The following is a 25,844-nucleotide window of genomic DNA, read 5'->3' on the forward strand; positions in this document are numbered from 1 at the left end:
GGTCTTGTGAAAGTGTTTGCATACTAAATATTTCCAAGAAAATTAAGGCTCTATGATGCCCATTATACACAGGCTAGCAACAACTCAATATTTCTCACTGATTTATAGAAATGCCAATCCAGAGACATCACAATTCATGCAAATAAACTCACCTGAAGGGAATGGGGATGTTTGCCTGAGTAAAATATGAACAAAACCTGGTGTAATTAGTAAAGGAATAATTCCCAGAGGAACCCAACTCTGGTGTTTTGCGAACAGGGAAAATTGCCTGTTCTCTATTATGATAACTATACCAACAGAAACATATATAATTATTATTTTGTCATACTGAGAGGTCTGTTCTGGGATTGATCCGTGAGGTGGAGTAAAGTCCACCTCATGCAGGAGCAAGATCCAAGAGACAGGTCTGAGGGCTACCTTGTCTTCTCCTTGATTTCACCTGCCCTTGGATCAGTCCTTAAAAGATCAGCTAGTCAATAGAGTTTCATAAAAGCAAGGAGATAGATAAAGGTAGCACAGAATGATTAAATGAATCATGAAAGTAATAGTCCTATAACCAAAGGAAAGTCAATAGGTTATATATCACTGACAGGCTATAAATTCATTACAGGAGCTTATGGGACTGAGTCACACAATTAATTGCCTAAGAAAAATCTCCTGGTTGCAGTAAATAAAATATATTTTTAGCATATTGATACAAGAAGGGCGATCCTTTACATGAACTTTTCTGGAGAACAACTAAGCAACAACAACAAAAATAACCCCACAAAACGGAATCCCCTCAAATTACCAGTCCATGTGGAAGAAGCTTTTTCCAAACTGTTACTGAACTTCCTTCTTATAATCTACTTTTTAGGTGGGGAAAAAGACCTTATAAATGTAGGATTTTAATAAGAACTGACCTGAATCTCAGTTTTTCACAATGAAAAAAAAACTAGATGGAATCAAGTACCACCTATAGAAACTGCAAAAATGAGGAGAAAAATAGAAATTCTACAGAAATTTGGGAAATCTAGCTGCTGGCGTACAGATATTAATAGTTTCACATGCCTGGTTGGGAAAAGCACAATGGATTTGAAGAGATATCTGAAGAGATTTAACTTCAATGAATGTAGCAGACAGCAAGAAGGAGCTGATCAGAGCAAAGTGCTCTGACTCAGAGCATATGACCTTCCTTGGTAGAGCCATCAACAACTGCACCAGATCTTATATAGAAAAATATAGAAAATAAGCCCTTTTCATTTTAAATATCCTCGATCAATAAATTACAAAACCAAAGAGATCTAACTCAATCTGATCATGAGACCCCACAATCTCTGCCTCCCGCTGCAGGAACTGACAAGGTGTTATGATTTTACCCATCAGAGGTGGTTGTTTTTTCACTACAAAAATTATCATGTGTTTTCCTTTCTCTGAGGAGTAATTAAGTGACTCATGGATGAGATCTAGAAAATCGATACTTGTCGGAGGTAAAAACAATGATCAGGGGAAGAGGCAAGTTTACCGTAGGATTGTGATTTTAGTCTTTTTTCACGTTCCTCACCAAATTTGGAACTGTTCTGGTTCTTAACAATCCGCTTATTGTCAGCTGCTAAATACTAATTTCTCCTGGCTTAAGATCTTTTAAGCTGAAATTACATTGCAAGGTGATTCGAAAGGCAAGTCATTCAACCTTTTCTGAGTTCTGGTTCAAAAGCATACGCTCTTTAATACAAGCAATACTGGCTGGTGGTTGCATTTTCCCTTTCTATAGTGTATTGCAATGCCTTGGACCTGCATTAAACATACTATTACCTTGAGAAATCCCAATTACTTTGCAGGTTAGTTCAACTTAAAGTTAGGATTTACAGAGAAACATTTACGGGGAAACAAATCTGCATTAACATGAATGATAACATATGAGGTATTTTAAATGAATAGTAATTAAAATTTAGTAGGATGATAATACGGTAATTAAATATCAATTGTTTGCGCAGGACCACTTATTGAGTTTAATAAGTATGTAAAAGATATTAATCTAGTTGTCATGCAATTACCTCATTGAGGGGGAGTGGGAATCTGTGCGTGTGTGTGTGTGGGAAGAACAAATCATGAAATGCAAAATTCAATTTAAAATCTGCACTAAGGTTACGACAGAACTAAAAAAAAAAAAATAGTTTTCTTTCTTTTCTCACCTCAAGCTACTGGGATATGCAGCGAGGTGAGCTGTGGACATAAAAAGGGCTGTGGTAGCAGAGGGCCGAGGAGGGGACATGTAGGGAGATGGCCGGTGGAAACAGAGGCCAACTGCAATGAACCACAGCAAATACAGCACTCTAAATGTTAAATTTTTAAAGAACATCTGGGCATTTATTTTAAGACCTCCACGTAGCTAGGTATCAATCACCATACTTAACAAATGTCATTTAGCACTCTAAAGAATTATTTGCATTTTTACTTGCCATGGGCTGCCATTGCATTAAGTGCCCAATACACAAGAAGGAAAACTTTGGGTGTTTCTATGGGATTTACACATTAATGAAGTTTTCTGCAAGGTTATTGTGACAATTGTACATGTAACTCATCAACTTTACCCCTCTGTAAATAAAAATAGATGCTTTTTGTCCATGTATCGTAATTTCAACCTGCCAAATTTTAAAAACAGGAGATGGGATGGTCCCCACATTTTTCTTATAAATTATCTATCTTTTCTGCAACAACTTTGGAAGCAGTGCCAATTTTTTAATAGCTCAGAGCAGTGATAAAATATTAACCATATCATACTTTTTTTTTTTCACAGCCCTGTGTGGGAAAAGGCAATATTTTTAAGGTCCTATGTTTCCATAGGCATTAGAAGCAGAGAAAGGTGGTAGGAAACTTGAGTTAACTTCCCTGCTCTCCGAGGGGGATGGAGTTCACCTATGTTATTCCCAGCAGGACTTTGACAAGCCTGTTCACAAAAACTCACCGGAAAGAGGATCCCTCAACCTTCCTAGCAGGGCTGTCTTAATGTTTAACTAGCCTTTTTATCCAAAATCTTTGCTGCAAAGTAAGCTAATTTCTTCTTTTCCTAAGCCCAACAGGGAGAAAGAGATATTGACTTTTCTGCCAAACAAACCCAGCTCGTTCAGCCCTGTCTCCGATGTACTGTTTCTGAATCTTTCATCATTTTTGGTCCTCTTCAGAGCTCCGATTCCTGCACAGCATCCTTAAAGAACAGTGTTTAAAAATGGATGCTGCCAAACCCACAGCAGCACCAAGAGCCTGCCCTGCCCCCAGGCTTCAGAAAAACAGTAGAGGCATCTTGGAAAAATGTTTTAAGCACAAACAAATGAATAAGAAGAATAGCTTCGAAATAAATTACAGGGGACAGTGCTTTTTCCATCACCTCCCAGCATCGCTTTATGATCCCCGGGTTTAGGAGCGGAGGGGAGAGAATGGGGAGCAAAGAAATGTTTTCTTCTTTCAAATACAAACTATTAGACAACCAAAAAGCTTAATATGTAGAGGGAAGGAAAGAAAAGATGAGTGAGGTTAAAATCAGGGTTTGGAGAAGCTCTGCACAGAAAATAGAGCCAAGTCAGTGTAAAGACCCCCCAGCTCTCAGGCACTGTGGCTGTTTCAGGGATATTGCAGCAGGGCAGCTCTCCTGAGCCTCCCAAGGGAGATTTCTTTCAGCCTGTATTTTTTTCTCCCAACAGTCCCCGCAGCCAGACTTCAGCACATCCACGTTCTGAGCCTCTTTAATTAATTAAAAGGAGAGAATAATTAATGTAGCAACTCTTATTCTGGTTTAGGCCATCAGAGAGAGGGTGGGAGGGGAGGCACGGGGCAGAAGCACCTGAACCCAAGCTCTTTTCTAACCACACTGGTGATGCAAAGATGCCGCAGACCCAATAAAAGGGTAAGTCGAAACAAGTCCCCACAAAGCAGCTGCAGGATCCTGGCAAGTCCAACCCACAGAAACAGCAGAGATAGAAACCTTTCTAGCAGAGAAAATACTCGCTCTAAATATTAGTAGCTTCTGCAGCACCGTAGGCTCAACTACGTTGATGGGTCACATCGTTTTTGCAGATCACACCACTAGATATTGGGAAGACTTGCCGTACCATATGTGCATCCTTATTCTCTTTCAAAATGATCAGTTGTTGAGAGGAAAAAATAAAGAGTTGTCTTTGGGAGAGAAAAAGCAATATGCACCGAAGCTCAAAAGCAGGCTTGCGTTTGAAGTGTCACTTTTCGTTTTTATCACCATTTTATCACCACTAAGGGAAAGTGCTCCGCAGCATACAGAGCGCTGCCTTATTCTATAACACATTAGAAGCAGTCTTTTTAGCGTGGCGATAGAAACAAACAAGGGGAAAGGTAGAGGCAGATGATTAAATGGAATGAAAATCCAGGCTGACACACTAGTACCAATTGAACAAAACTGGGGTCAGGGGAAAGGTACAAGAGCATGAACGAGAGCTTAAATTATCCAGCTTAAATTCCCACTTTTTATAACACACCGCTGGCTTATGTCATTGTATCGCCTTGATTTCCTGGCTGTATTCTACAGATTGTGGAAACATTCCCAATTACAAGTCTGTAGATTAATATTTCCACGACTGCAGGCTTGTTCAGCAGTCCAAAGAGGCTCTTCCAGCACCATCGCTACGTCTGCGGCTGTATAAAACCACGTTGTTGACTCAGACCACTGGGCCAATTCTCCGAAATGATTTCTTAGGAGATGTTACGCTCTAATATCTCTAAACCTACTTAAAGACTTTTTTTTTTTCTTTTTTCATTTGAAGATCACTGACCTGGTGCAAGAAAATATTTTCTCTCCGTAGGAGGCAGACCTCTTCCCTTCCTGTGACTTTCAAACCACCAAAACTTTGAAGAATTACTGTACATCTTTTCCCACTCTCTGGAGCACCCAGTTCCTTACCCAGGCAGACCCCCTGATGTTTTCAAAATATAAATAAACACCATATACATCAAAATTCTCAATTTACATTTATACCTGTATGTGTTTTACAGATTCCTCTCCCAGCCCACTAAAAGCATTTATTTTTGCCCACCTCTATAAGCAACAATCTTTAGCTCACAAGATTAAAATGAACAAAAAATGATTTTTATCCTGGATTCTGCTGTTCCTTTAATAGTGCATCTGTGTGAAGTTCTCACGCACTTTCAGCAAGTAAAGGCTCATTTCTAGGATTGTCACAGAATGGCAGAAAGTTGAACTTCCCACTGGTCTGACCTACACTTAGTTGCAGCACTGCAACTTGGAAGGGCTTTTACGCCATTATGTAGATATTCAGGACTCCAGCACTAGAAAGCTGGATGGTCCAAAATTTTGTGTGCTGCTGACATCAAGTTTGATGTGATATTTCCTAATGATGGGAAAATTAATGACACAATACAGAGTAAGAAGCTATTTTGCCTTGTCATATACACATGCTGAAAAAGAATGCAAAATGCAAATCCATCAGTCATCAGATGCGAATAGCTGGGCCAGGGATATTTTTTTTAATTCTAAAAAATAGTTTATTTACCTCCCAAAACAATCTTCCTCATCGCTTCAAAGAAAGTTGGGGATAGACATAATTAAATGGCCCCAAACCCCCAGTATACTGTGTGTGCATTGGTATCAATCCTGAGCCCCCAGAGCGCAGGCTGCTAACTTTATGTTTCTAAATATAAGTATCTTTACAACTCAGCATATACAAGTTAAATAATTTATACAAAAATCTGATGCTAAAAATATTCTGCTGCAGAGATTGCATTTTCAAATGAGTATTTTTCTTAGGAGATATTATCTCATTCAGATGTTTTTCTTGGTCCAAACCTCACCCTTCACTGTAGTGTTTTTTCCCATGCTTTGATATTGTTTACCATGGTAAAACATTAGGCCATCAATGAAATAGCATAAAGGGATGAAACAAGAGAAACGTCCATTAAGAACTTGTAATGAAGTAATTCACAGAGGAGAAGATGCACAGAGATTCTGCAGGTGGCTGGTTTAGAAAGGACGAACAAATCCTTCCTCACCAAAGACTACAGTGATCTTTAGCAAAAACGTTTTTCCAACATCCTGTCCTCGGGCTGTTCAGCAAGCTGCACCTTCACCAAAACCACGTGGGCTGGTGGAAGGGCTGCTGTCACAGTGGCTGGAAAGGACAGCAACTGTCTGGTGGCCAGGGACAACTCAGGAAGCTCTCTGGCATGAACTTGAAAAAGTTTGTGACGATGACCTTGAGCCATGTCAGAGCAAGATGTAGGGAAGAAGGTACCCTCAACTCAAAGGTACCCTCGCTAGAGAAGGCTCGCTGCTGTCGTTTGACCTAAAGACTTTTTAACTTTACAGAATCACAGAATCACAGAATCGTATAGGTTGGAAAAGACCTTTAAGATCATCGAGTCCAACCATTAACCTAACACTGCCAAGCCCACCACTACACCATGTCCCTAAGCACCTCATCCAAATGGCTTTTAAATACCTCCAGGGATGGCGACTCCACCACTGCCCTGGGCAGCCCCTTCCAATGCTTGACAACCCTTTCAGTGAAGTAAAATTTCCTAATATCCAGTCTAAACCTCCCCTGGCGCAACTTGAGGCCATTTCCTCTCGTCCTATCACTTGTTACCTGGGAGAAGAGACCGACCCCCACCTCAATTACCCCCGCCTTTAATACCCACTGGAGGACAAAAACATCTGTGTGCCTCAGCAGTTAACCAGCAGATTGACAGAGAAGCAGGACTCTCCCCACCCCTTCAGGGAGTGTTAGGCTATCAGCATATACCCATGGAAATACAGCCCTCTTTGTGCCTGTACGTGCCAAATTTGACAGAGAAGATTTTTGGAACACAGTTGTGTTTAGACACTCAGAGCAGAAAACACAGTACCCTCTTAATTTGAACTATCTGTACTGACACTGTCGTGATGCTGAACATATCCCTGGAGAAGTGAATCCATCTCACTACTTGTATTATTCCTCTAGCAACTTGATTCCAAAATGAAGCAGTAACATAACTATGAGAAAAAGTACAGACACTGTTGGTTTTTCTCTTTTGAAACCAAGTACTCCTGTAACCAGCTGCATGACCTCAAAGCCTGGTCATTACTTAAGTTGACATTAGTTAAGACCAGGCAAGTCATGTGTCTGATTACGATAAAAAGGTGGTGGAGAGGTAGAACTCTACTAGACTGGCTATTTCGGTGGTAGGGATTTAGGCATGCTGTAAAATCAAGGACCGAAGAGGAACAGTAAAGAGGGGAATTCCGAGGTTTAACGTGCAAATTTTCACTGGACTTGAAATCAAAGTGGTTGAACCAAGTCATAAATGTAGTACATCTGAAAGAACCAGACTTCACTGAAGCACCCAAGCTCTCAGAATACAAGACCAGCTGGAAAGACCATCACTTGTCAAGGCATCAGCATCTTTGAACTTTGCAAAGGTCCTTCCTTTCTGTGGGAATTTCCGGGTATAATAATAATAATAATAATAATAATAATAATAATAATAATAATAAAATCTTTAAAAAAGAAAAGCTTCCAGGAAAGCAAATTAAAACTTTGTGGTCATTTTCTATTATAGTGCCTCTCCCTCCCTAGGTCTCTGCCCACACAGCTTTTTATATAAAATATTATTGTCGGGATGCTCCAAAACGGTCATTATGGCTTCCTGTTGGGTCATAACAAAAACAACTTTCTTAGAAATAAAGTTTGAGGGCTCGCAGCGTTCCCCAGGTGGACGTTGCTGGAACGTGGGCTGGCAGACACGGTCTGGCAAGGGATTTGCCATAGGTGCCCCCTTGGCTGGAGGGATGGTTCAGGACACCGAGGAGCTGCTGCGGGGGGCTGAGGTCCGTACGGCTTGTCCAGCTACCCCCAGCTGGTGCCACCCCCTCTAGGTCATTCCTTACTCCTAACCGTTAAAGATGGAGCTAACAGCTACCCACAGAGTAGGCTAATCTACAAAATATATAACAAATATACTCTAAAAATTAAAAGAGGGTCTGATCCCGAGTCATTAATAGCAGCGCCTAAAGCAGCAGATGGACTGTGGCTACAGTACTTCAATATATTCATTATTTAGGCCATTAATTTCCTTTTCACTGAAAACATCTGGCTTCCGATGCTCAGGGGGAAAAACAACATGATCCAAAACTAGTTTTAACTACAGGTTCATCTTCTATGAGGGCAGGTTAAATTCACAAAAGAGTAGAAAAAAAGGACAGAAGTTTATTTACTGTTTTAGAGGATGGAACGAGATATACACTTTTCCGTATCACGTGTTTTAAGTGATTTTATAAGGGAAGCTCACTAGATATGGTTTTCTAACTGCTCCCTGTAAAACCCACGGGAAGAGCTGCTTCTTTTTCTTTCCGCGGGTCTTTAGCGCGAGCAGAGCCGTATGAGTAACTAACGCTTTGGAGAATCCCACGCGGAGGGCGCAGAGCATCACCGGTCCCAACGATCCTTTCCCCGAAAGGCTCCAGCACCAACAGGGATTCGCACACACTCCTGCTTCCCTCAGACTGTTCCCCGCAACACCAAACGTGTTTCTTCTAAAACTAGCAATGTCTGCTCAAATGTAGGTTTTTAAAAATAAACTTTTATAAAGATTACTGCTGGGGGAACAGTGTCAGGGAGAAGTATTTCACACATCAGGGAAGACAAATCCCACCTAGTAAAACAGGGAGATGTGGCATAATAGCCTTGAAATTAAACAATATTTTTCTAATAAGTGATCTCAAATTAAATGTTATTAGAAGACAGTGAAACCAACTGTTTTCAGGCTCTGACACAAGGTCTTTCTAAGTAATTAGCTTATGGCAGTGAACTGCCCCATGTAAGGTTTTAGTTGTTTAATACGCTAACAGTGCCAGGGAGGAACTATTAACATATTTCCAGATTATTATTATTTTTTCTTAAACTCTCCAAGTTGCATGATCCTAAGTAAGAAAGAGAGGAAGAAGTAATCTGGTGGAATTACAGAAGAGGGGAAAGGCCCGTTTTGCCTCCAGCTCCTCACCTCCTTCAATTGCCCAGAAGCACGTATCCAGTTTTTCTACGCTCTCATGTCAAGATGAGCTTTCTACAAATTATGTAGAATTTTTACCTCTCCAATGACAGGGGTTGCACAGGTCTGTAGAAAAGTCTGAACTTCAGAGCCAACACGTGCTTTTTCCACACACATTCGTAGTTCATGAGATAGGAACGAGCCACTGAAGAGAGGTTACGTCCAGCCATATGCTCTGCGTCTGAAAGCTTTCTAACGTGGAATATGAAAATGTTCTCAAGTGTTTGTGGTTACAGATGAGCTTATTTTAAAGCTGCTCACTAAATGGGACAACTTCACTAGCCCGCAAAATAATTATGACTGTAACAAGGTGGATTATGCCTAAGCAAGATTTCAAAGGTTAGATTTTACTCTTCATAAGAAAATACTACTTCAAATCTGAAGCCGTTCTTCAGCTACAGCATTGCCCCACTTTTGTGCTAGGCTAAATAAGAACAGCTGTTTCTGGTAGTTTCCTGCCCAATATATTTTACCTTTAAATAAATAGAAATTAAATTCTTAATGACAAACCAGGAGAACACAAGCTGGATAATGATGTCCTGCTAGAAAACAGAGATGAGGAAGAACTTTAAGAGCACCTTACTTCTGCGGTGGTAGCCTTTCAAATCTCTCGTAAAAAGATCTGTAACTTCAGAATTACAGCTGCCAGCTAGGTTACACCTCACCAGAAACCTGACGTCATCAGAATTCAGCTGTAATTGGGACAAAGACAACTCTCCAACAATTTACTGTACAGCAATAAAATAGTCAACAATGCTGCACTAATCAAACTGTGAAGCAGCTCTCATTAGATGACTATCTCTGCATGAATAATGCACTATTACATGTTTAGGTTTTAATTAAATGTAATACATAAAATTTTCTTGTAATGAATATAGGTATCCATATGCCTCTATTATACTTGACTTCAATAATTCATCCGTTTTTCTCACATCCACTCATTTGGACAATTTATCATATTGCCAGACTACTAATGCAAGTCATTTATAGAAAAAGTTTTTGATAGTAATTTAGGATTATAACTAGGATTATAATGCTACCACTGTAGATATTCACCACTTCTGTAAACTTGTATCGAATGCAGTAATTCTGAATGGATAATTACATTTAGAAGGTAAAACAAAGGGCATCCTGACATGGTGAATGGATTTTAGGAGGATTTAGCCTTGGATTCGCTGATTCTCACATCATTAAGATTGCCCTGCATGATGAAAATCCTACCTTTTTTCTTTCGCCCCTTCCCAAAACGGTGGTTTGTTCCTTGTATTTACTTGGGTTTGGTGCATAGCCCATGCTGATGGATTCTACACATTTTCAGACTCTGGACATTTGGAGATCTGGCTACTGTCAGACTCCTGAATCTGGAAACTCTCCAGAAGAGCTTTTTCCCCTTTCGCAGGAGTCACGATTATTGCAGAAAAGTTACTTATATCTCTGTACTCCTCACGTTTTGTAAACCTCCCGCCTGCTTTGTTTTGGGAGCCCAGCTGCAGAAACAGGTCTAACCTGCCTCTGCTCCCACCCCTACCTGATTTCTGCAAAGCAAGGAGAATTGCACTTCTACTCCACGTGCCAGCATCTGCAGATCTGATTTCACTTTGTAAATAGATTATATCCAATATTTATAAAAAGATTAAGCTAATCTGACATTTAATTAATGGAAACAGCAATGTTTGACTTTTTATTTTAATAAGCAACACCCTTTGTTCCCACAGAAATCATTACTAGCAGTATGTTAAAAAAAAAAGCCAGAAAGATTTAACAAAAGGTTCCATTAAATTAGAGAGCAATAAACAAACACAGCCAATTTATGCATCGGAGTCATTAAACGTGTATCCTCTCCACCACTTTCTTCACAGATAGTACTTAGGTCTGCTACAATTGATCTGCAGGGAGCAGTTACCTTAATTATAAAATGAAACACCTCTGCTAATGCAGTCTTGGAGCCTTGTTAGTTTACACCCCAGACATGTGGCTCCGAATGGGCTCCAAATGCTAATGCCAGTAAAGGCAGACAGCGTCAGTCTCTGATGTGCTGTGCTTGGCAGTCCATGACCGCGCTGCCTACCAGGCACCCCTGGTTTTTTTTCTCCCTCTTGCCCTTGGGGTGGAGATAAAATGCAAGAACTCTTTGGTCCAGCTCAGCATGCACTTTTGAATAGTTCATTCATGGGCAGCCATTTGTACGAGAAGTCTTTTTATCTGATTATCTGCCCTCATTGTTAGGGCTTGTGCCTAGATGTGATGAGCCTTGCAGGAAAAATTAAAGAAGATGTAAACAGTAAATGCAGACATTTTGCAACATAGCTAAAAATAAATTGCACTACAGGCAATTATGCAAGTTTTACTGGATACATTAAAAAGACATTAAATGCACAGCTGTTTTAAGTGTCTTTTAAACTGATAAATTAACTGTCTAATAAATTGTAAGATTTGTCAGCTAATAATGCTATTTTATCTGCTTTAACATATGCCTTCCTAGTTCATGAAGCATTATTGTAAGTGCCAAAAGGAGATAATGTGCATTTTACAGTGTTATGTCTTAAGTGGAATGGATCATTGGCCATGAAGAAGTGTGTTAATAAATCTCCTAGGCTTTGTTAATTGCACTCAATGAAGTGTCACTGTTAAAACACAAAAGATGTGATAGAGAAAGCTGAACATAATGTCTTTCAGTTTTACAATTAACAGTTCACTAGGCAAATCGACCAAAAAGACCATAATTTGTTGAAGCCTTATTAACTTACATTTTCCTAGTCAAGGTCATAATTGTGAATGGCTTAAAGCTATCTTTTAATGCTCATCAAGAAGAGTAACCTTGCTAGAGAGAATGAACTTTTCTGGCTCTCAGTAGCACTTATCACTTGCTTTGCAGGTAGAAGACAAATAAAGCTGAACTTTGTTATACAGCCATCTCTTAGTCACTCGCCCACAATAAAATGCCACTTTAAAGGTGGGCAACATGACTTTAAACACCTTTTCTCCTCAGCAAATAAAGTGCAAAAACATAAAAAAGATTTTTGAAGAACTGTATCAGCCTATCAGTGCTAACGTAGTCCAGAGAGAAGACTGTTGATTTAAACTGAAGAACTATTCATCAAGATTTGAGGTTTGGGGTTTTTTCACTCTCCCCTGGAAACTGAATTCAGTGCAGAAGAGAAAACAAATAACCCAACACACTTGGCAAACAATTATCAAAATCAAATACAATCACTAAATACCCTTCAAGAAGGAGAGCTATTTCCATAATTCTTATTAAATATTGATTATTGAACATATTAACACTTCACAACATCTCATCAGATTAGCACTACTGGGCTTTGTTACAAAATCTTCCCACTTAAGACCATTTTGTGATAATGTAAAGTATTTTCTCCGGCAGGGTAATCAGAGTAAATACCGATAATGTTGAATTGGCACACATGAATACAGATATATGATCACCCTCTCACTAATCCTCATGAAGTAATGAGAGCACATGATAGAAGAATAATGACCAAGTGTTAATTTATGTCTGTAATTTCTTCCTAAAACCCTCAAAATGCAGAATACAATTTCATGGAAATCGCCATATATTTAAATCTCAGGCTACAAATGCTATCGCTTGCCATTAATGCAACCATTACATTGTGCCATACCACTTTAAATGCGCTCAGCACTGGCTGTTTGATTTACCTGATAACAGTTGTAATACTCTTCCATGACGCACACGAGATGTTAGAATATATATAAAATACATATTAATAAATCATTCTGCAAGCATTAAAAATAATGAAAGGCACCCAGCTTTGCTGTTACTAGGTTACAGGATGCCACCCTGCACCACGCAGTCGATCAGAGCGTTCTTCTTCAAGTCTCACAGAGCACGTTGATTGCCCGTGGCTGGACAAAGAGAGGATGCTCCTGGCTCCAGGACCGGGCTCCTTGGTGCAGGGCAGCCCTTGGAGATAGATGGAGGAAGAAGGCAGAAGCTGGAGGAAGAAGGCAGAAGCGGGAGGAAGAAGGCAGAAGCGGGAGGAACAGGATGGGTGATGCTGGCACCCAGAGCCAAGGATGGGTGCTGGTGGGTCTGTGCTCCATCTCCATCAGCACTTTTTGGAACAGGCTGCCCAGGGCAGTGGTTGAGTCGCCATCCCTGGAAGTATTTAAAAGACGTTTGGATGAGGTGCTTAGGGACATGGTGTAGTGGTGGTCTTGGTAGAGTTAGGTTTACGGTTGGACTTGATCTTAAAGGTCTTTTCCAACCTACGCGACTCTCTGATTCCAGAGAAGGAGATGCTGCAAACCCACTCGTATGGGTGCAGTAGGGAGCGAGGGGAGAGGATGCATCAGTGGTTCAGCACTTGTTTTCCAGCTAGGGTTGCATGCCACACCTCAGCTTTACAGAGTGCTGGAGATGACACCTACACATGCTACGAGTCTACTTGCCCATTTCAAAATCAAGCACAGTAATTTTTACCTTGAGACACAATGAGGTTGAATCAATATCTGCCAGGGACTCAGATTCCTGGGTACCAGGGACTATCCAAAATACAAAGCATTACTGCTAACAAACAGCGGCAGTAAATAACACCTGCCAACAACCTGCGAATATTTCTTCACATTTTTAATGAAGTTGCTTCAATTTGTTCAAAGTCTTAAATCTTTTTTATGAATGCAGAATCAGAAGGGTCACAGCTCTCAAGTCTAGCCCCTGGGCATCATCAGCAAGTATGTCCAAAAAAAGGCCGTTTGGGATTACTCTGAAAGACTGCACATGCACAAGTCTTACAGAAAAAAGTTAGTGTCAGAAAACAAAGAGATCTCCTTCCTTTCCCATAAGGCTGCCTTTAGTGACACGATTGTTTAAACAACCAGCAGTATATGTGCGTATTAGAGAATACCTACAGAAAATCAATATTTTCAACTAATACCTGTGAACATGCACCCCAGAAACCTCTCCAGAGGAATAAACTCATCCAACCAGACAAGGCAAAATGAACACATCATTTGTGTCCAAGCAAAGCAGCCTCTGCTTCAAACTCCATAGCTAACAGTGAGACCAAAAATTATCCTTAAAAATGTGCCATGGATAATTTTGTATAGTGCATAATTTTCTAATAATTGATAGAATCAATGCAAGAATTGGACTAAAACTTAATTAGAAACAGTGTCTGGTATAAGCATATATGTGCACGTAAGCATGTGTAGAGCAAAATATAAAGGTATACACATAAATAGATATGTATTTCCAACTCACAGTTACTCCGCAGCTGACAAAAGCAATTTCAAGAGACCATATTGAAACCAGTGACACCAAGATAACGTGAAATAGCTGAAACACTATGTTTTATAAATAAAGATTTATGTTTGTAATAGAATTGATTTATGTTTGTACTAGAATAGCTCAGCTACATAAAGAGTAATAGCTGAAGACAGACATCCTAGAAAGCTGGGAAACCTTCAAGAATTTGAACGTCACACCATTACGGTTGACTCTCTTCTTCACGTGCATATCAGAGGACAGGGATAGGAGTACACGCAAGAATTCAAACTCTTTCTGCTCCAGCACAGGGATGCACTGCTCTGCTCCCACCAGGATGCACCCCCTCATACAAGACTTGATATTAAGGCTCAGTCTTGCCACAAGTACTGCTCCTGCCTAGGTACAATCTTGTATTTGATCTATCAGGGACAATTAGCAAAATGCTGCCCTACCAGCTAGGTTCAGATAACTCCCACACGTCTTACAAGTTGCTTTCTCTTGATTTTTAAAATCAGAATTATGAAGGCTGTTATTTGTCTTTGTGTGCTATTTCTAGAAACATGATTAGCAAAAATGCCCTAAAGGTTTACAATTCGATTTCATGTGTAAATCATGCAGGCATATACCTATCATAAAAAGAAATGCAAACTTTGCTCAGTCTGAGGTCTCATACCTTGTTTTAAGCAATCTAATCGGGCTGTACAGTAAGATTCAGATATCTTTAGAGTGAAATTGAGTCCAGTTTTGAGATAATGTATTTATACTTTATGGTGATTCAATTCAATGAAGAATCTATCGTTATTCATAGGTTGTTAGTATGAAACCAGAAGAACACAGCTGGTTTTGCTTTGGTAAATTGAGATCCGTTTAAATCTCAAATACAAATCGATGCTTTGAGAATTACAATGGGAAGGTCCCAGCCCTCCTGTATTGATCCGAGCCCCACAAATAGGCTTTCAAAAGACATACGGTGCAAGTTTTGCAGAACTCAGCTAACCAATCTCCTAGAAAACATCTAATAATTCACTCCCTTGGCCCCAAAACATTTATCTTGAGTAACATGATTTCCTGAGATAATAATAAATTACTATTCTTTAGGTTAAAAGAGGGTTGCATGACTAGACAAGTTTCCTGGGCTGATACTACAGCATGCTAAAAAGAGACTCTGGAAACTACACTTGAGTAGAAAGGTCCCTGTGACTGCCTGGGAACGAAGCTGGCTCCCCATCTTCAGAGACGCTTCTGCAAGAGCAAACAAAGCAAACTTCAAGGTGTTCTGCTTTGCTTTTTGTGTGGTTTTGTTGGTTTTTGGTTTTTTTATTTCAAGTTGGCTTCAACAGTTCTTAAACAGTTCTTAAATCACCTTGAGTTTAATTTCTCTAAGCCACCTTTAAGGAGAAGAATTACCATCTGTCACAGCTGGTTAATCAGGATCAGTGTACTACAACTCATTCACTTTTTATTAAAACAATAACCCTTCAGTTACTAAGTTTTCTGGGACCTTTTCCGTGAAGGCATAAGCCGTGCTTATCCCATAGGAGCTACCAACACCACGCACAAAAGTTAACTAACCTATAAACAAGCACACGGATGCTGGTTCATATAATGTTGCCACATCAATTTTATTACCCTATGCCTATACCAGTGGTTTATTTTTTATTTCTTTAGTCTCTTGTGAAGCTCAGGAAACGTTAACATATGATACAGATAAAAGGCCACCCCATAAAGACAGGGAACTTTTAGAAAGTGGAGTCACCATAACAACATTAAGATTGTAAAAATAAATGCTCTGCTAGTGTCCATCTGGGAAATAACACACTTGAGAAAAATCAGTAAAAATAAAAAAATCCCTGCACGCTACCAGATTAGTGCACGTGAATCCAGAGAAACCCAAGCGTTGACTTAACCAAGCATGGCTAAAGCTGGAACAGTAGCAAGAAAAGAGATTGCAATTTTCTCGAAACTGTGAACAAAAGATCTGAACGCCAGCAAAAAGCAATGAATCCTCTTCATTCACCGAAACCAACTAAGTGGTAACAAATTGTGAGTTTCCAGTTGGAGACAATTGGCCAGGAATAATTATGCGAGATGCTAAAGGCTGATTTAACTCTTTCTTCCACCCGTTTCTGCGAGGCGTCAGAAGGGAGAGCTGTAGCAAGCGTTGCATGCTGGGACCCACGCCACGTTACAACCAATTTACTTTCTCACAGAGAAGTTCATCCTGCTGAGAGAGCAGGTTTCCACAGATAAAAGATGGGATCTCAAAACAAATTAAGGCTACGTGAAGCATGCCTGCATTTTACTGTAGTAAATTCTGCAGAGCTTGCCTGTTGGCAGGCGTAAGCTGTTATGACTTAAGCAGATACCAATCTGAGATATATTAAATAAATGAAAAAGCTGAAGTTACTTCACCAAGCTCGGTACATTGGAAGGAACAATAGTGGATGTAGCCTTTTCTTCCTCTAACATTTCAATCCTTCATTATTTAATTTAATAACAACTTTGTGGGCAATTTAGTTGGTAGGCAGAAGAATAAAAAAAGACTTTTTCTAAAAAAAAAAAAAAAAGAAGTAGTACTATTTTACTTGGAGATGACAAAAGATGTTTTTAAAATCTTTTGTTTCAGATCGTTATACTAAAGCATTGGGGGGTATTCTACAAGTGTTTTGAGATACTGTTGGATTTCACATGTAAAACGTTACATTATCAGCTTCTAATAAACATTTAGCAAGGAGTACAGATAACAAGAATTTTTTAAAGAACTGTATTTTCTGAGTCATTTTGTTTACGAGCCGATTGTTTTGCATGCATCTCTTTGAAAGCACATTTTGTTTTGATCCATCCTTCTCAGCCTTGCAGATAGGAAGAAATGCTGAAATTATTTGCAAATGAGAATCATCATCTTCACATTCAGAGACTGTAGAGCAGGCAGAGCAGAAATTGCTAATCCTAACAGAAATTGCTCAGCATAGGCATGTAATTAAATTTCTCACTGAAAGAAAAAAAACACTCTTACTATTTGAAACATGAGATACCGGAGCTTAAAATTTTGACCAAAAGCTACATCAAGTCAGACCTCTCAATTATTTTCTGTATCATGGCATTGGCATGGATTTAGAGCTGCAGTGTTTCTGAAGACCTTGCTTTATTTCTTTTACTTATTTCTTTCTCTTCCATAAGGGTGGTGACTGCCCTCCACCATAGCTCAGGCACTGGCTTCTCTCTCAAACTCTGGCAGACTCATTTGCTCTTGGATTTAAAATTAGTCTATAAATCAATCATTGGTGCCTTATTACATTGGGTGTAATACCATAATAATTGCAAGTTAATTATTATATAATAATAATATAACAACATAATTATGATATATTAAGAATATATAATTGTGTAATAATATAATAATTGCAAGCTAAAATGCCTGGATAGATAAAACCCTGTTAAAGCATCACCCTGCAAACCCTACCTGCACAACTAAAAGCCCAGTTCTTCCAAACCCCACTTCTGGCAGTATTATTTTCTTATCATCCTATAGTACATAAGCAGGTGTTATTCACACCTTCAATTCATATAGGTGATTTATTAGGACATATACTGAAATGTACTTGCCAAGGGAGGCTGGTGAATTTACTTTTTCCTGATTATGGCCCATTCTTTAACAGCTCAGTAAATATTTTCCTCATCCCTTTAATACACATTTGAAGGATAAACAACCCAACGGAGGGAAATCAGTCAGATTAAAAAAAAAAAAAAAAAAAGGCCATGTAGGTTTCCATCAGATTAAGCATATATTTTGGTAGCAAATAAAACAGACTGCAAGAATCACCAAAAGAAGAATGCACAAATTTGGGGGAGATTTGGCTATTAGTCTGCTCACAACACAGGGCAAATAATCTCTAAGCAGCCTCCTCACTAGACTCCAGGACATATATGTGCACATTCTATATATAAAGGGTTATAAATAAAAGAAAAGGAGGGATTTGCTGTTATTTTAGATAAGATAAAGTGGCACCCACCTTTGGTATTTATATAGTCTCATAGCATTTGAGCACTTAACATCTTTTCTCAGAGCACCACTGCAAGACTTGGGAGCTCTTGCAGGTGTGCGTGCAGGGGAGCGAAGCCCAACCTTGTCTGCAGGGACGTGCCCACGGGTATGGATTGGGAAGACGTAGAGCTGGGAACACCTCGCTGAGGGGCCCATGGACCAGGGAAAGGCATTTTCTTGCCAGGTCTTGGGAAACAGCCTATTACACACCTGTCCTCCTCCTCTTTTTTAAGCCACAGACCTAGCATTTGCACATATACATACCTCAAAAAGAAAATCACAGCTTCTACCCACCACTCAAACTTACCCCATTTCAGGAAGTTTTTTTATTAATAAAGATTAGCAACAGTAAAATAAATTCTAGACCAACATTTTTATTGAGCTTAACCACTTCTGAATCCTTCCTACAGGATTTATATTCACTGTTCTCCACGAATCTCACCACCAAAGTCAAACCTTCCTCCTTTACACCCCAGCTGGATCAGCATACCTACGCTCTCATCCTCTTCTCAGTTTTTATCTAAGTCTAACATCTTTTGAAGCCAATAGCATTTCAGTCTAAGATGTAAATTAGATGTGGATATTGGCATCATCTTTCTTTTTATGCTAATTAAAAGTAATAACCAAGTGCTACCTTCGCACGCACTGTTTAAAAAACTGCAGCAAGGGTTTCAAAGTGGGGGGTTTTGATCCCTTATTCATTCCACCAAAGCCAGAAGATTTCTGGTACACCACCAGGAACAAAGAGCCACACCAAATCACCTGCTGGGTTGCAGCCTCCATCAGAATTCTATTTTCTCAGAGCGTAAGAGCATTTTATAACATCACAAAACCTTATATATGGATACTAGTAGACATAATCCTGGAAAACTCACATCAAACCCTCTGTCAGCCTCCACAAGTGGCAGCAGCGTGCTTAAAATAAGAGCTCAGGTGTAAACAACAGTTCTTGACCCTTGGGTCTAAGCAGATGAGCAATATCAACCTATTAATCACTCAAAATTGTTGTCATCTTCTACTCACATGCTTGCCATAAATCCCCACCGCATTCAGCTCAGCTGCGCTGCTGGAAATGCGAGTCTGGAGTAACCGTAGTCCCAAACCTGACCCGATCCTCAGCTGCCAGCCTGCTCACTCGGTCCTTTTGCCCCACTTGCCCAAGATAATCTCATTTAAATAGACCATTGCAGAGGGTTAACATAGCTCTTGTTACCTTCTGTGGGAATTTCAGCCCCAAAGTGTTTATAAGCTTAAAAAACAGAAGGCAAACAAGCCTAACATTCAAAACAGAGCTTGTAGCACACAGCGGGATTTACCATGGGTATTAAGAAGATTGTGGTGTGCATATGCTAACACCGCGGCATGCAGCCCCTCTATTCCCGTCGCGGCTACGTCTAACCCTGCAGCATTGCAGAACTGGAAACTGCACCTCCCTTTATTTCTTTTTTTAGCAGCCATGGTACAGGAAGAAGTTACTAAATAGGCATATATATATCTCTTTTTTTCCTATATTAGGTTGACATCTCGGTGTCAGGGATAAACTTTCCGCTCTCCAGATGATACACCCGCTCCCGCAGCACACGCTGCGGAGGGGGAAGGTGGCAGAGAGCCAGCTGGATCTCTCGTCCTGACAACATATTTTTGCAGATTATGCAAACCCAGCAACATTTAGCTTTAGAGGAACATCACAGCTGTTCCCCTTACCCTGTCAATCCCAGTCTCAATCTTGCAACAGGTTTCATTTAGGAAGGGCCTAAAGTGCTCCAAAAGTGGTGCTTTCTACACGCGCGGCCACATACAAGCAACGTGAGAAGTTTAACAGCAACCCTTCAAGGACAGCACCAACTCTACCAGCCAGCAGAGATATCACAGGCTGCCAGTGAAGGGACCAGCACAGAAAACTGATTTTTGTCATCACATTAGGTGCTCGTGCCAGATTTGCTTCGTCATGTATTATACAAAAAATACAGTATCAGGCAAGCTTCATTCATTCATACTTTGACAAAGGGATCACTCAAAACCCAGAAGGCTCCTGCTTCGACCCAGAGTCTGAAGTCAAGGAGTACTTTGACCACAGAGGCAAGCCGAGCAAGGCTCCCAAAGAGCACAGGACCTCTCTGGGGAGAGAAACCAAGCTGAAAAGCCTATTAACAGAGGCAGGGAGACTCAACACTGCACATTTAAGAGGATATTTTAATTTTAAAACAGGAGGGAGCATTGCACTTAGTAGTGCAGGAAGTATTATAATGCTCCAGCCATCCATAACCTGTAAACTCTTTGGTTCGTGGCTCATTTTAGACCAAGTGCCTTCATGTAGTGCTAAAACCAGATTTTTGCCCATCAGCGGGATGCTAATCTGCCTATTAATGCATTACTCCTAACAGCAGTACATAATGATTTTTCCAACATATTTCTAAAGGCCCATATGGGAAAAATTACTTGTGAAAAACTTGAATATTAAGCCCATAAATAAAATTAAATATGACGTCTTATTGCACGATAAACCAAATGGAGATGACGCTGAATGTGTAGGTGTGTTCGAAGGAAACAGGGACGCAGCATAACAAGCAGCATTAAAAGTCTCAATGTGTATCTAAACACCCTTTAAAATAAAAAAAGCAAAAAAGTTTCTGACTCAGCTGAACTCAGATCCTACAGAAACGTTCACCCCGTATAAAGCCTGGAGACCTTCCCAGACAGAAAGAATGACAGTCCCCACACAATACCAAAAAAAATAAATTTATGTTAAAAATGTAGATAAAAGTTAGGTGACAGCCTCAGTTTGCTTAAGTGTAAGCCTGTCGTCTTACCTCAGTGTAGCTGCACGCCATGATTTTATTTACACAAATTTGTGCAGAGGAAAGCGGGGCCAGGTCCTGCTGCGGTCCCTACGCTCAGCTCAGGGTCTCCAGCCGTTCTTGCTGACACGGCTGAGTCTCCATGCCTCTCATTGATTTATTTTTTTTTTCTTTTATTGTCCATTAGTACCCTTTCTAGATTTCTGAAACAAGCTACGATGGGGTCCCAGGTTTATGGCATGTTACACAATACAGTGCTCAGCCGTCATGAGGGACAAGAACATCAGAATGGAGAGGACTGTATGGCTAAAACTATTAAACCGCAGCAAACCTTCATTGATCTTTTCTCCTTTTTTCTTTACACTCTACCAAGAGATCTGTGAGAAACAAGAGCTATTGAAAGACTGCAAAAGGCTGCAGGACTTGAAGCTTCATGGCAAAACTTGTTCTGTTGAACTCCAAAACAAGAACAACAATTGCAGCCTCCTGTGTAAGTCTAGAAAAACCTACGGTCACTCCAAAGCACTTGGATGATGTTTATTTCTCTAATAAGAAGTTTATTCCACAGTTGATTTTTAGTGGCAGCTGGTAGATAATGGTTGCTCTAGAGTAACTGCTGATAAATCAGAATAACAGCAGAAGAAAAGCAAGTGACCATGGATGAGCTCTGCTCACGTGATAACCATGATGCAGGGCAAGGTTGCACTTATGGGAAACTCCACATCCTTTTGTAGGTACCTTTTAATTACCCTTTAGGTTTGATCATATTACTAATGACATGCCTAGGATTTCTTTGGTGGTACAAAGAGACAGAGCCGCATTTGTTCAGACATTTAAGCTAAATTTGTTGTTCAACAAAAGACATCAAACCCCATTCAGTGGAAGTAGGGTTAGCTTCAAACACCAGAAATGTAATAGTTAAGTTAAACTCCGGCAGTTCTTCAAAGGTATTCGAAGAGAGCAGACGTGGTGGCTGTGAAATGAAGCAATACACGGGAGGAAGGGGGACTCTGCACAAAGGTTTGGTTTCACTTGCAAATTTGCAGGATTATTGATGTCCTCGGCTCCCGTGTACTCGAGGCAGAGGGTTGCCAACAGCCGCATTTGATGGGCAAGAGAGGTAATGAATTTCTTATCAGAGAGAGGCGTTATTTCTCGGATCTAATCTTCACTGATATTGGCAAAGAATTTTCATAGCCTCTTCATCTACTCATATTGAAGTCATAGTTTTAAAATAATACAGAAAGATTTATTTTTATTAGAAGCTGTGAGGCAGGTTGTCGGCTCCAGTTTGCCCAGCAACGGACGTCCAGGAAAGGTGGAGTTCAGAGCCAAACCTCAGCAATGATATCCCATGCAGATGATGTCAAATACCTCCTACGAGGCACAGAAAGGCATGAGGCTAGAAATCTTGTGCTAAATAAACATGTCATCTCAACAACAGCGAGCATGAAACATTAGCCCGACTACTGCACACTTCTAATACGTGTCAAGGTGTGCAGGAGGTCTCAGTGCAATAATTTTCAAAGTGCTGTGTAGAGCTGATATCAAGCGCCTTTTTCAGGAAAAGAAATCTCTCCCCTTTATTTGTCAACACACAGCCAGGACTGAAACACCCTGCAAGGGGACTTGAAGGGTTAAATACTTGTTTCTGCTCAAATGTGTTGCAAAAGCATTCGAAGCGACTGTTGCATGAAAGAAATGGAGGTGGTCTTTTTTTTTTTTTATTGAGAGCTGTTAAAACTAAAAATTCCCATATACTCTCACTTCCCTTTAGAGGTCTACTGAGGTTGGCTTATTCCTCTGCTTTGATATGCAAATGGGCAGCTTGCTTTCCTGCAGGGGACACTGGACAGCATCCAAGGAACACAGAGGAGATGTCCTGTCAGGAGAGCAGCCCGGCCACCTCGAACAGTCCTTGGGCAGCACCGAGAGCCAAGCTTGTGTTTTGGCTTAAAAATAAAATACCTTTGTTAATAGTTTTTCCTTCCAATACAAATGTTTATATATTTACCCTGCTAGTCGTCTCTGCTGGCCAATAGCAAGAAAACAACAGTTTAGCTGTTCCTTTTCGGTCAGCGCGTTACTAAACTTGTATTCCTCTTTTGAAGGTGCTATTTATGCTGCCCTTCATTTATGTCGTAGAATATAGGTTCTTTAAGTAGCATTTAAACCATTCAGCTGCAATGAACCAGCCGTATTTTTAGAAATGTGATGAATTTATTTCTACTGGGCAGTTTTCTCATTACTTTTCTATCTGGCCCATTTTGTGGGGAAGATACAGGGGAAAGTACATTTTAATTTCCATTTCCTGGTCCCTTTAAGTTCCACTCTTTCTCACTTTCTTGTTTTTCTGCCTTTTCTTTTCACTGACATAATGGAGTACCTATAAAAAAAGATTAAATGGTACCATAAAGTTTTATTAATGCCTTACATCATTGATATCTTCTCTGTATTGATAGTTCCACTTCCATTATTGCTACTTAGGCATTTAATTAGTGATTCATACAGTATGTTGTAAACTATAGTATTAGCGTTAACCATCCATATAAAAGCCCCCATTATGTAAAAACTCTTCCCAATATCGTAATTGGAGTATAGTTATCCACTTTAACTGACTTGAATTAGATTATTATAGATTAATTTATAAAAAGTTACTTGTAAAGGACATTGAAGATCATGGAATATTAAGAGTGGAACTTCATTACAATAAAATGGACTTCAAGAACAATGGCACCGTCTGAGTTTTATATAAATCCATTACAATCTTGCCGTAATAGGAACAATAACAGTTTTATCTGGCAACTCAGTGATACTTAAGGATGGAAAGACAGACTGTTAAAAGAAAGAAGTGTGCAGAATTAAAGGGAGGATGTGCACTTAAATCCTGGATAAAGCAGCAGAGAGAAAATTCGCTCTTTGCAGAGGGAACTTGGGTAAGAGCGTAAGACATAACATACATGCTAAGATGGAAAAAGTGCATGGAAAACCCTATTATTCAGAGCATGAAGGCTAAATACTACAATCAATTAAGATTAATACGAACTCTGAGAAAACCATTGATCCAGAGGGAGTTATTCCATATTTATGTCACAGTAACCAAGAACAGAATTTGGGCCACCTCCCCAGAAAAGCTGTTCACATTTTTATCTGCCTTCTGTCTCCTACCACCACCTACATTATTCCACTCGACTCTTGAAACAACGTGGCCTGGAGCACAACTTTGCTGACCTGGCAAATTTGCATCAGGCAAAGGAAATACTGAGCTTAGGCCACAGTTTGGCCCCGGTGTAAGGGAAGAAATCAAAGCTCTGTAAATGGGGTCTTCCCTCCACGTGCCATTGTACCACTTCGAGTAAGCAGGAGGATGCAGAAGCTCTTTTTATGCCCCAGCTCTGTACTTTGTCCTTTATATCCACACCACCCACTCTTTGCCAAACACAAGAGCAGATACCGGTCTGGTCTTTGCTACAGAAGGATCTTCCTTACTAAAGGATTTCTCAGAAAACCAGCTCTGCTAGCTTTAGAGAGGCTTGGCACCATTGAGCAGCACTGAAGCATTTCTTGTGTCTGCTCAATTCTTGTGCCTGCATTTAACTGTAATCAGTCCAGGCTTCGGGACGTGCAGAGTCATTTTTCCTCCGCAGTTTTGTCCTTTTCAGAACAACATCACTTTTTCTGACAGATAACACCTACAATAACACACTCTCAAATTTCCCTAGTTCATTTTTCTGTGGTTGAGTATGTGCTTGCCTTCCAAACAAAGAGTGTCCTCCCCATCTTTCAGATTTAATAGACACAACGTGCCACGGACCGCAGTGTTTGGTGGGGGTTGCAATACCCTTCTTGCCAGTTGTCCGTTTGCAGGGTCCCTGATTAGCCACCCTGCGTTTCATCTGGGAGGCAGGAGCTCCAGAAATCATTTCACCGAGTTAATCAAACAGCCTATCTAGCCTCACTACCACCTGTCGGGTACTATTTCACAGGCAGCGTCACTGGGAATAGTACAATAACAGCGAGGCTAATGATGTTTAGAAACTGCACAGAGCTGGAAAATACCAGCGCTGCAGGGTGATGAACTGCTCACCCCAAGGGCAAGCTCAGGAGAGCATCCCATGGTGGCACAAGCAGTGCTGACCTACACATCTGCACACAAGCTCTCCAACTCGTCTTGGACACGTGCAATTCCTGTTGCTCATCTGTTGGACATCTCTCATCTTTCTAAGATTTTTCCACACATACGGCTTCTGCTTCCTTCAGGGTTTTTGGGCTCTTATCCACAACTTGCTTCAGACCTTTTAGAGTCCCTCTGAAAAGTCCAACTCATTGACTGTTTGAATTAAATCCTCTTACACTTTCTACTCTTTCTGATCGCCACCCCTGTACTCACTCAGGGGTGAAGCTGTTGGTCAGTAGGAAATTTGATTCAGCACGCAACTTGGCCTGAATAAGCCAAAGGAAGCCCGTCAGGCTTGCCTCAACTCTCTGCGCTGATTTCCCATGTAATACAGAGTCAAGTCAGTGCCGTGACTATAGCTTTTATCCGGCTTTGGACCATCATGCACTAAAAAAGATTTAAATGTAAAGGGTGCCCAACAACGGCTCCTTTCCCTGACACAGTGAGACTTTCAAGGTCTATCTCTTTGGGACACAACTTCCTTGGGAGCTGCTTCAGGATCTAAGTAATGGATGAAAGCTCCAAAAA

The sequence above is a fragment of the Ciconia boyciana genome, chromosome 12 (genome assembly GCF_034638445.1).
Source record: "Ciconia boyciana chromosome 12, ASM3463844v1, whole genome shotgun sequence".
NCBI lineage: Eukaryota > Metazoa > Chordata > Aves > Ciconiiformes > Ciconiidae > Ciconia > Ciconia boyciana.